At 33.2% G+C, this 7,433-nt stretch overlaps 1 pseudogene; it reads left to right on the plus strand.

The window, feature by feature from the left end:
* The first annotated feature begins 353 nt into the window (after positions 1–353).
* Positions 354–6,628, plus strand: LOC142632836 (ABC transporter A family member 7-like; annotated as a pseudogene).
* The last annotated feature ends 805 nt before the right edge of the window (positions 6,629–7,433 follow it).

Genomic DNA, 7,433 nt, shown 5'->3' on the forward strand with positions numbered 1-7,433 from the left:
TAAGAACATGGAAATGCAACCAATCCGTTGGAGATATTATGGTGTCCTAATTTGCTTGTTCTACAAGTATATGGGCCGACAAGAGTCTTCGGTCTCTTGGGTCATAACATCTCTAACACAGTCAATTGTAAAAATTCGACAGAATTTGAAAAGAAAGAGCAAATAAGAAGCTGCTCTCCATTTGCCATGCAGTAATTATCAAACTATGAAAGTAAGACCAAGCTTCCTTAAGCAGGTTTAAAAAAAAAAAAAATTCATGTCAGGCATGTACATTATGCAACTATACCTTGTCTGTGCCTAAATATGCTGGACCAGATTCAAAATTAACTATAGCATGATTTGGTGAGTGACCTATGTCTATAGCTCTTGTATCAGTTGTATGTTCTGTTGATGGACTCATAACTGATCAGTATACCTTGTGCTAGTTCAGTTTGAGGTTTTTCTGGTCAAACTGTGCTAGTTGAATTATTTGTCAGCCTTGAACTTTGAATGTCTCCTTTTTTTTTTTTTTTAACATCGTATTCATCGACATAAACTTCAATCAAATTAGAGCTTATAATTTACTCCTGTTTTATGCTTTGGTCGTGTTTAGAATTCTTACCTTTTAAGGGCATGTTGTTTTATTTGTCTTTCAAATGTCAAAACAATCATTTTTAATTTGGGCTCAAATAAAGCATATGAAAAAGGGAGAAAGACTGAGGAATCGGTTGAGTGACTCTTGGGGGTGGAGAAATAATAGACGTCAAATTAAATAATAAAAAATTGCTGAGTTATTAAAATTGTGTCTATTGACTTTTTAAAGAGAGTCATATTTTGAGTCAGCTCAAATTAGAATAGAAGACCAATAATGTCAGATGGATTGAGTAATGTATGTATATGGATAATTGTTAAACATGTTAAAGAGCCAAATTGGATGAACCATTTTGTGTGTGCATTCTGATTGTAGTTGTGCGGTTATTGTTTTGTGATATGTTCTCATCTTTCTCTGTCATTACATTTACATACTTATTTTCTTTTAATTATTATTTTTTGTCTTGAATCTAGTGGTCAGATCAGATGTGTACAAGGTTTACCTTTGCGGCGCAATAGGTCTTCTAAAGGTTAATGATGAGCTATATAAAGGGTACCTAAAGGGAAATTCAGAGGGGAAGATTAATGAGATAGTTGCAGGATCTATGTTTGACTTAATAATTTGATGTCATTGTAATAATTTTATGGACTAATTTTTTCTTCTTTTTTTTTCCTCACAGCATATGATCTCTTAAACTCAAATGAGAGTAATTTCAATGTGAGCATAGGGTACAATTCATCCAATGGGAATAATAGTGGAGGTCGATTTGAACTAGGTTGGGTTCCACGCTTAGTGAATCTGGTATGAAACTATACATACCCAGAGACTAATTGAGTTTTTCATTATATGGCGCTGGTGATTAATGTATTGTGTTATAATTATTTGGCTTGGTAATGGAAAATTTTCACTTGGTATATTCATAAACAATTGTGAAATGGTTGTAAGGTAGTATCACCATATGTGTTCCATTCAAAAATATTTTGGAAATTCTACCACCCATCTTAGGTCACAATCTTTATGTCCCACAAAAGAGTACTGAAAGTTAACTTAAGAATCAAGATGCTCTAGATTAGTCTATCATATCTGTCTTCTTGTGAATATTCTAAAATTTGCTAATAATCTGCATCAGGTGACAATCCATATTTTCGCAGGTAACTAATACCTACCTTAAGTATTTGCGAGGGCCTGGTACAAAAATACTATTTGAGTTTGTCAAAGAAATGCCTAAACCTGAAACCCCTCGGTGGATGTCGGAATTTGCTTTTGTTCTTGCTCCGCCCCTTCTTACTTGGGTCATCCTACAACTATTCTTTGTAAGTTTGTCCCCGCGTTCTTTTTTTGTGATAAGAAGTTTGTGCAGTCTTTCATTTGTATTAGAATTTTTTGAATTGTCTTTATTAACAGTCTGTATAGTCTTTCATTTTGGTCTAGTAGTTAAAAACATTTATATATCTATATATACATAGACAATTATTTAAAAATCCTAATTTTCTTGTTATACCTTAATTAAAGTACACATTTCTTTGAAAGCCTTATTTTTAAGAAATTCATAATTTTACCTTTGTATTGTCCTTCTAGTTAATTATTTTGAACCATCATAAGGATTTTTTAAGCGGTATCAATTCCTCCACAGCTTTGGCAACATTTAGTTTTGCATAAGTGACATGAATCTTGATTCTGCCTTTATTTCAGAAAGTAGAAAGCATGTACCCTTTCAGAATTGTTTAAACTTTTGGGTTGAATCATTACTAATACTTACAATATCATATCCGTATCATCAATCCAGCTTCCAAATTGGATAGAATGTGTGTAACCATGGTAAACCTTATTAGGGACAATGGTCCATATGCTGCTGTATATGCCTCAAGATCATTGGTCTTTGATTAATCTAAATATTTTGCAATTTGATGTAGGTCATGGTGACATCTCTGGTTTACGAGAAAGAACAGAAACTCCGAATCACTATGAAGACGCACGGGCTTCGTGACCAGCCATATTGGATAATTTCATACGCTTATTTTCTTTCCATATTTTGTGCTTACATTATGTGTCTTGTGATATTTGGCTCACTCATTGGTATTATACAATTAGTTGATTCTTTTCTGATTTTTATCTGCTTCAAGTTGCTATAATGAATTTTACTTCTCTGCAGGGTTAAAATTCTTCACTCTAAATGATTACAGCATCCAATTTGTATTTTATTTCATCCATATTAACCTCCAAATTTCAGTGGCCTTTCCAGTTGCTGCAATGTTTACAAATGTCCAGACTGTTACAGGTTGGATTTAGTTGTTGTATTTCATTTTCACAGTGAGTATTAATTTTACCTTTCTCCTAAAGATACGTATACTAAAGTGCATGTTATGTTTGAATTCTGATGGTTACAGCTGTGGCATACATATGCCTATTTGGAACTGGATTCTTAGGATACTCTCTTTTCCAAATTCTAGTTGAAAATACATCATTCCCCAGTAAGTGAAAAAAATTATTAAAATCAACTGTAGTTTCATGGATTTGCCAGGCTTGTTGGATATAATTTGGTTTCACTTGTCCAAGTATAGGATATACATCTAATCTAAGCAAGTCATCTAACTTTAAGTCCAACAAGTTGTGCGCCAAATTCTAACTTAAATTGTCAGTATTTAATATTTGTTTATGTTATTCCTTTATACTTCACATAAACACTATCTATTATTATGAGATTATTTTCTGTTGTTGTAGAATTTTGGATTGTTGTGATGGAGTTATATCCTGGATTCTCCTTATACTGTTTTTTATTGGAGTTTGCTCAAATACAAAACACCAGTGGTATAGAGTGGAGGGATTTGAATGATAGCACAAAGGGGATGAGAGAGGTCTTAATTATTATGCTTGTTGAGTGGTTTGCAGTTTTTATCATTTCATATTACATAGATCAAATAAAATCAAGAATATGTGGAAAAAGTCCTTGGTCTTTCTTGCAAAATTATTGGAAGAAACCAAGCTTTCAAAGTGAAAAATCCAATGTTCAAATCCAAATGGAGGAACCCGAAGTTAGGCATGAGGTAAGATTTTCTAGTTTCTGATTATATACTCGGTCTCTTCATTTATCGACTTGGTTTTGATAGGTTAATATGTAAACTGAATAGTTAATCTATAAATTCGTACTCCCTACTCTCACGTAATAGTATTTAGTAATTAAATCCATAGTGTGATCTGTTATGATATTCATGTGAGAGGGGGGCTACTTGTTTATCTAGTGTACTAGCAAGGGATGGCATAATATTTTACTTATTTGGTAATTTTTAAGTTGAATTATATACTAATTGAATAATCTGTCATTTATCAAAATATGTAGTTTTTTTTTTAATTAAAAAAATTATATATGTTTTTGGATGTTTCTCTTCTCTTCATGATATGGAATAGATGACTAGGGTCATATGCATTAACTACATTAGAAGTTTCTTAGTGGAGTCAATATATTGAAACAATGTTGCTTGTGAATCGTGATAAGGTCGTGAAATTTTTGGATGTTTATCTTGAATTTATTATGAGTTTGATTCTACTCATGTGTCTCAATTATCCATAAATGCAACAATTTTTTGTAATTTGATTTCTTTTTAACTCCATTCCAGAGGGAGAAGGTTGAGCAATTGCTACTCCAACAAGATAAAAGTAATGCTGTCATCTGTTACAACCTCAAAAAGGTGTATCCAGCAAAGAATGGTAACCCTGAGAAACTTGCAGTGAGAAATTTATCTCTTGCTTTGCCTCTAGGAGAGTGCTTTGGTATGATTGGTCTTAATGATTCTGGCAAGACTACTTTTATTAATATGGTATGTATACTGTACTTTCTGGGTCTTCAAATAATGTAAACAAATTTTGACATCCAAGCAATTGTTTCATTCATAGAGTTTATTCATTGGTGCTAATCTTTTAGTCTAAGCCTTTTTTCTTGTCTAAGTAGAATATTATTTATATTTTTTGTAAGAATTAGGAGTTTATATTTAACTTTGAACAGGTGACTGGTCTCACAAATCCAACCTCTGGAAAAGCTTTTATTCATGGCCTTGATATACGAACTCAAATGTATACTAGCATGGGTGTATGCCTACAGCATGAGTAAGCTTTAATTCTGTTGTAAATAAAGCATTTCTTTTTTCCTTTTTCTATTTAAATATATTTTCTTATTGCCTTTTGTTTGTTTGACTAGCTTGCTCTGGGAAACTCTTACCGGAAGGGAGCACCTACTCTTCTATGGCAGACTTAGGAAGCTAAGAGGTCGGCCCTTGACACAAGTAAGTCAATATATGATCACTATGAGATTGTTTTAGTGAAAGTCTGGTAGCATTTGCAGAAAATGAAACTTGTGGGAACAATTTGTTGTTTGAAAGTTCTGATGCTCTTATATACATTTTTTTTTTATAAAAAAATTACAAGACATTAGTGGTATAGTTGAAAAATTACTGCCCTCAAATTAGTTTTGTTGTAATAAAGGAGTGAAGGATTGTCCTGGTTATAAAATTTACAAATAGCAGAATAGCCAACTGTAAGCTTGTCAATGGAAAGATAAAGGATTTCAAATCAAACTTTTGGTTTTGGTCCATGTTACATTAACTGCACTTGTTGGATCTACTCTGACCAAAATTTGCAGTTTTTGAGTTCCTTTTTCTATTCCCATTCTGTAGGCAGTGGAAAAATGTTTGAAGACTGCCAACCTATCTTATGGTAAAGTTTCTGACAAGCAAGTTGGTAAATATAGTAAAGGTATGAAGAGGAGGCTCAGTGTTGCCATTGCACTCATTGGGGATCCCAAGGTATAATTGGTTCTACTTTGCTTTGTAAGACACATCTGAAGAAGTGGGTCAAGACAAAATCCTCTATCTCTTCCTAAAAAACAAACAAAATCCTCTATCTCACTTTGGGTATTAGTCTTTATATTCTACCGATTCTAATATGTTATGTATTTTTTCTTTTTTATGAAAAACTTTGGATACTTTATGAGGGAAGAAAAATTAATAAATGGCAAATTATATTGGTGGAAAATAGAGTGAAACACCTAAAATGAGACGGAAGAATTTTATTAGTATTATTAACCCTGCTTATAGTGTAATTCGCTTGCATTTTGCAAGGTTATTTTTATTGATGAGCTTAGCATTGGATTGGATCTAATTTCCAGACGTAATTTATGGAGTGTAGTAAAGCTTGTAAAGCAAGACCGAACAATCATTCTCACCAGTAAGCTCTCTCTCTCTCTCTCTCTCTCTCTCTCTCTCTCTCTCTCTATATATATATATATATATATATTTGTTTTGTTTTGTTTTGTTTTGTCTTTGCATTACCAAACAGTAGCTAAATGCATTGTCATAAAATAGAGAGAGAATTTTCCATAATGCACCATTTAATCTAGAATTATGGGTTCCTTTATTCCCATAACTGTTTTTGTTTGCTTAAAAATGGTTGACCTTATGACAAAATACCTAAATGAAATTGAAGTTAATGTTGATCTCATAATAGTAAGTCTCATTAATTAAATGCATGGTGGGGTTCATAATTCATGTGAGATGAGAGTTTAGATACACATTTATAATACTCCTAACTTATTCTATAATTTTCTCAGTTCCAGTGTAGTGGGTGCAATTCCTCATAGTAACTTGTTCCTATAGGCTTTATAGGCTATCTTAAGTTCTTAATTAATCTGTTCTCATCTTCCTTGTAGCATATTATAGTTCTAGCCTTATGTTATGGGTTTGATTCTTCCCTTGGTCTTATTTTATAACAGTAGAGTAACATTTATTTTTCTCATCAATTTACTGATAAAGCTTGTTTTCATGTTCCAGGTCATTCCACAGAAGAGGTAGAGAACTTGTGTGATCGCGTAGGGATTCTGATTAATGGAAGTTTGCAGTGCATCGGGAATCCTAAGGAGGTGGTGCACTATTTTAACGAAAGCCTGGACAAAAACCTGCGCATCACTCGTGATACATGCTCAAAAGACTTGTTTGAAATGTATAGAGCCTTAAATCTCCTTTAGTTTCTAATACATTGATTAGAGCTTTTTAAGAATTTTAAAATCTCTATCTTTTTTCCTATTATGGTTACATAAACATTTATTGTTTTTAAGTAAAATAGTAAAAATGCTGACAACATAAAATTGTTAATTTGTTAAGTAGGACTTTTTCCCCCTTTAGAAATATTGAAAATGAAATAAAGTGATGCAAAATCAGTCCAAATGAAATAAGCTTGTAGGGTCATTGGGCCCAGGAATATGTGTGGGGTAGCCCAAAAGTATTCTTTAGGCTAAAAGCCCAATCCGAGGATACTGAATGATCCGAGGATGTATGAATGTTAACTCCTAAAGCAATACTAAATAAAAAAGAGATGATGTCTGAGCAAGTATGTCCAAGAAGAGAGTCCGAGGAAGATTATGTTCTCGGCTATGTATAGCCGAGGTAGGAGAAGGGCTAGTTAACATCCACAAGCTATGTTCTAGAAAATCCTATAGGTAAGGGAAAACATGGTAAATATGGAAGATAAGAAGGGCGGTGGAATATCTAAGATAAAGCTGTTACCACCGTCCCCACATTGAATGTTTTGCAACTGCTATTCTGGCCCCATTAATGGTGAAGTGTGACCTGAGCATCAAAGTTTAACCTGACTCTTGTCTCCAAAGACTTTAGGAGAGGTGGATGGGACAAGTATCTAAACCAGCAATCTAACCCTAACGTGGAGCATGAAGAAAAGGAGACGGAGGGGATATAAAATGGAGAAGGGATCTTGAGGAGAGGAGATTGGAAGAAAGGGAGAAAAAACACTGTACACCTCATTATCCATAATTGTAATCTGTATTAGGAAGAAGTAATATAAATCATTCTTGGCTTGT

Source organism: Castanea sativa, chromosome 4 (genome assembly GCF_040712315.1).
Source record: "Castanea sativa cultivar Marrone di Chiusa Pesio chromosome 4, ASM4071231v1".
In the NCBI taxonomy this organism is placed as follows: domain Eukaryota; kingdom Viridiplantae; phylum Streptophyta; class Magnoliopsida; order Fagales; family Fagaceae; genus Castanea; species Castanea sativa.